Raw genomic sequence first — 5,000 nt, 5'->3', positions numbered from 1 at the left:
GCCCACCTGCCCCTACCCTCAGGCAAACACACACACACACACACACACACACACACACACACGTGTGTACTGGCTGATTGAGCAAGCAAGCACGGAGGGTCGGTCCTCAGCTTACACACAGACACACACACAGACCCACACACTGGGACCCAGGTGAATTAGCAGAAGTCAGGAGGGGCAAAACACATACAACTCTCTCGCACACAGACACACAGACACACACACACACTACCACTCACACAAGGTGGGAGGCAAGTGCGGTGTTGGATGAGGGTGGAGTGTTCAGGCCAGCCTGGGCTCGGTGCAAATGGAGAGAGGCTCTCCCATCCGGTGTCCCGTGTCCCGTGTGCCCTTGCTAGCTAGCTAGCTAGCTAGCTCAGCAGGGTGGTGCTGGGGTGGCCAGCATGGTGTGCCCTGCCTTAGGGCTCCGGGAGCCTCCTGTGAGAGGACGAGGGTGGGCTCCTTGGGGGGTGTGGGGTGTGGATGGGCCTGGCCTGAGCCTGGGTCGCCGGGCGGCCGTGTCCGTGGCCAAAAGGGAGAGAGAGACAGAGGGGAGTCCAAAAAGCCTACAGCACCCGGTATTCCCAGGCGGTCTCCCATCCAAGTACTAACCAGGCCCGACCCTGCTTAGCTTCCGAGATCAGACGAGACTCCTGACTTCTGCGTTCAGGGTGGTATGGCTGTAGACGAGGGCGGGTGGCGCCGACAAGCCCCAAGAGCCTGCTGCGCGCGCTCGCTCCTTCGCTCACTCGCCCGCCCGACGCCCGATGCCCGACGCCCCACGACGACGACGAGCTCACACGAGCCCTGAGACCAGAGCCCAGCGCACAGCCCACAGACACACACCACACACCGACACGACACGACATGACACGACACGCCCGGCCCGAGCCCCACCCACACGACACGCCCCAGCCCACGGTGCCTCCTCGCTTCCCGCTGCCTGCCTCACGCTGCCCACAACCTCCCCCAGAGCCCCCACCAGCCCCCCTCTGCCTGCCCTCGAGGCACCACGGGCCCAGCCAGTGAGTGCCAGCCTTGGCCGCACACACATCTCCCCTCCTCGCTTCTTCTCCCCTCCCTCCCCTCCTGGACGGTTCCACGGGCTTCGTGCAACAGCGCCCTCACCCACCCGGGACTTCCCCTTCCACCCACCCGAGGTCCCTCCCAGCTTCTCAAATCCTGACCCACCCTGGACCTCGGACGTTCCGCCCCACCTCGCCGACTGGTCCACCCACCTACCCACCCACGGTCCCAGTCTGTGCCCAGGACTGGGCCCCTCAGCCCGGGCACGCAAGGGAAGTAAACCCACTGTGGATGGATGGATGGATGGATGGATGGATGGATGGATGGATGGATGGCATCCCAGCCCACCTGGGACACTGGGACACGCACAGCCACACCCAGCGGCACAGGCTAGCCCAAGAGGCACGCACTGCACTGCCCGTGCACTGCCTCCAGAGCGCAAGCACACACCACACCCGGACAGGCACACAAACGTGCCCCCTACCCACCCATGGGCCCACGGAAGCAGACACGTGTCAGGGCACTGCGGCTTGTGCACCCGGACAAAAAAGGAGGACCGGCTGGCTAGACGGAGCAGGCAGCACACAGACACACGCAGACACGCCCACGCACGGGAAACACACACTCACACCACTCACACACTCGCAGTCTGGCCCACCTGCCCCTACCCTCAGGCAAACACACACACACACACACACACACACACACACACACACACACACGTGTGTACTGGCTGATTGAGCAAGCAAGCACGGAGGGTCGGTCCTCAGCTTACACACAGACACACACACAGACCCACACACTGGGACCCAGGTGAATTAGCAGAAGTCAGGAGGGGCAAAACACATACAACTCTCTCGCACACAGACACACAGACACACACACACACTACCACTCACACAAGGTGGGAGGCAAGTGCGGTGTTGGATGAGGGTGGAGTGTTCAGGCCAGCCTGGGCTCGGTGCAAATGGAGAGAGGCTCTCCCATCCGGTGTCCCGTGTCCCGTGTGCCCTTGCTAGCTAGCTAGCTAGCTAGCTCAGCAGGGTGGTGCTGGGGTGGCCAGCATGGTGTGCCCTGCCTTAGGGCTCCGGGAGCCTCCTGTGAGAGGACGAGGGTGGGCTCCTTGGGGGGTGTGGGGTGTGGATGGGCCTGGCCTGAGCCTGGGTCGCCGGGCGGCCGTGTCCGTGGCCAAAAGGGAGAGAGAGACAGAGGGGAGTCCAAAAAGCCTACAGCACCCGGTATTCCCAGGCGGTCTCCCATCCAAGTACTAACCAGGCCCGACCCTGCTTAGCTTCCGAGATCAGACGAGACTCCTGACTTCTGCGTTCAGGGTGGTATGGCCGTAGACGAGGGCGGGTGGCGCCGACAAGCCCCAAGAGCCTGCTGCGCGCGCTCGCTCCTTCGCTCACTCGCCCGCCCGACGCCCGATGCCCGACGCCCCACGACGACGACGAGCTCACACGAGCCCTGAGACCAGAGCCCAGCGCACAGCCCACAGACACACACCACACACCGACACGACACGACATGACACGACACGCCCGGCCCGAGCCCCACCCACACGACACGCCCCAGCCCACGGTGCCTCCTCGCTTCCCGCTGCCTGCCTCACGCTGCCCACAACCTCCCCCAGAGCCCCCACCAGCCCCCCTCTGCCTGCCCTCGAGGCACCACGGGCCCAGCCAGTGAGTGCCAGCCTTGGCCGCACACACATCTCCCCTCCTCGCTTCTTCTCCCCTCCCTCCCCTCCTGGACGGTTCCACGGGCTTCGTGCAACAGCGCCCTCACCCACCCGGGACTTCCCCTTCCACCCACCCGAGGTCCCTCCCAGCTTCTCAAATCCTGACCCACCCTGGACCTCGGACGTTCCGCCCCACCTCGCCGACTGGTCCACCCACCTACCCACCCACGGTCCCAGTCTGTGCCCAGGACTGGGCCCCTCAGCCCGGGCACGCAAGGGAAGTAAACCCACTGTGGATGGATGGATGGATGGATGGATGGATGGATGGATGGATGGATGGCATCCCAGCCCACCTGGGACACTGGGACACGCACAGCCACACCCAGCGGCACAGGCTAGCCCAAGAGGCACGCACTGCACTGCCCGTGCACTGCCTCCAGAGCGCAAGCACACACCACACCCGGACAGGCACACAAACGTGCCCCCTACCCACCCATGGGCCCACGGAAGCAGACACGTGTCAGGGCACTGCGGCTTGTGCACCCGGACAAAAAAGGAGGACCGGCTGGCTAGACGGAGCAGGCAGCACACAGACACACGCAGACACGCCCACGCACGGGAAACACACACTCACACCACTCACACACTCGCAGTCTGGCCCACCTGCCCCTACCCTCAGGCAAACACACACACACACACACACACACACACACACACACACGTGTGTACTGGCTGATTGAGCAAGCAAGCACGGAGGGTCGGTCCTCAGCTTACACACAGACACACACACAGACCCACACACTGGGACCCAGGTGAATTAGCAGAAGTCAGGAGGGGCAAAACACATACAACTCTCTCGCACACAGACACACAGACACACACACACACTACCACTCACACAAGGTGGGAGGCAAGTGCGGTGTTGGATGAGGGTGGAGTGTTCAGGCCAGCCTGGGCTCGGTGCAAATGGAGAGAGGCTCTCCCATCCGGTGTCCCGTGTCCCGTGTGCCCTTGCTAGCTAGCTAGCTAGCTAGCTCAGCAGGGTGGTGCTGGGGTGGCCAGCATGGTGTGCCCTGCCTTAGGGTTCCGGGAGCCTCCTGTGAGAGGACGAGGGTGGGCTCCTTGGGGGGTGTGGGGTGTGGATGGGCCTGGCCTGAGCCTGGGTCGCCGGGCGGCCGTGTCCGTGGCCAAAAGGGAGAGAGAGACAGAGGGGAGTCCAAAAAGCCTACAGCACCCGGTATTCCCAGGCGGTCTCCCATCCAAGTACTAACCAGGCCCGACCCTGCTTAGCTTCCGAGATCAGACGAGATCGGGCGCGTTCAGGGTGGTATGGCCGTAGACGAGGGCGGGTGGCGCCGACAAGCCCCAAGAGCCTGCTGCGCGCGCTCGCTCCTTCGCTCACTCGCCCGCCCGACGCCCGATGCCCGACGCCCCACGACGACGACGAGCTCACACGAGCCCTGAGACCAGAGCCCAGCGCACAGCCCACAGACACACACCACACACCGACACGACACGACACGACACGCCCGGCCCGAGCCCCACCCACACGACACGCCCCAGCCCACGCTGCCCACAACCTCCCCCAGAGCCCCCACCAGCCCCCCTCTGCCTGCCCTCGAGGCACCACGGGCCCAGCCAGTGAGTGCCAGCCTTGGCCGCACACACATCTCCCCTCCTCGCTTCTTCTCCCCTCCCTCCCTTCCTGGACGGATCCACGGGCTTCGTGCAACAGCGCCCTCACCCACCCGGGACTTCCCCTTCCACCCACCCGAGGTCCCTCCCAGCTTCTCAAATCCTGACCCACCCTGGACCTCGGACGTTCCGCCCCACCTCGCCGACTGGTCACCCACCTACCCACCCACCGTCCCTGTCTGTGCCCAGGACTGGGCCCCTCAGCCCGGGCTTGTGCCCCTCATCCCTGGATGGATGGATGGATGGATGGATGGATGGATGGATGGATGGATGGATGGCATCCCAGCCCACCTGGGACACTGGGACACGCACAGCCACACCCAGCGGCACAGGCTAGCCCAAGAGGCACGCACTGCACTGCCCGTGCACTGCCTCCAGAGCGCAAGCACACACCACACCCGGACAGGCACACAAACGTGCCCCCTACCCACCCATGGGCCCACGGAAGCAGACACGTGTCAGGGCACTGCGGCTTGTGCACCCGGACAAAAAAGGAGGACCGGCTGGCTAGACGGAGCAGGCAGCACACAGACACACGCAGACACGCCCACGCACGGGAAACACACACTCACACCACTCACACACTCGCAGTCTGGCC

At 64.4% G+C, this 5,000-nt stretch overlaps 1 non-coding gene and 2 pseudogenes across 1 annotated transcript; all 3 read right to left on the bottom strand.

Moving 5' to 3' along the window:
* Window positions 1-563: 563 nt before the first annotated feature.
* On the bottom strand, window positions 564-688 carry LOC147002296 (5S ribosomal RNA; annotated as a pseudogene).
* Window positions 689-2,249: 1,561 nt separating this feature from the next.
* LOC147002295 (5S ribosomal RNA) lies at window positions 2,250-2,374 on the bottom strand (annotated as a pseudogene).
* A 1,555-nt stretch (window positions 2,375-3,929) lies between these two features.
* LOC147002294 (5S ribosomal RNA) lies at window positions 3,930-4,048 on the bottom strand. Its single transcript, XR_015048813.1, has one exon. It is a non-coding gene; the product is annotated as a 5S ribosomal RNA (ribosomal RNA).
* Window positions 4,049-5,000: the final 952 nt, after the last annotated feature.

The sequence above is a fragment of the Mus caroli genome, unplaced genomic scaffold (genome assembly GCF_978045245.1).
Source record: "Mus caroli unplaced genomic scaffold, Mus_caroli_1 scaffold_10, whole genome shotgun sequence".
Classification (NCBI taxonomy): domain Eukaryota; kingdom Metazoa; phylum Chordata; class Mammalia; order Rodentia; family Muridae; genus Mus; species Mus caroli.
The sequence above is the reverse complement of the archived record's forward strand: the minus strand, read 5'-3'. Positions and strand labels throughout refer to the sequence as shown.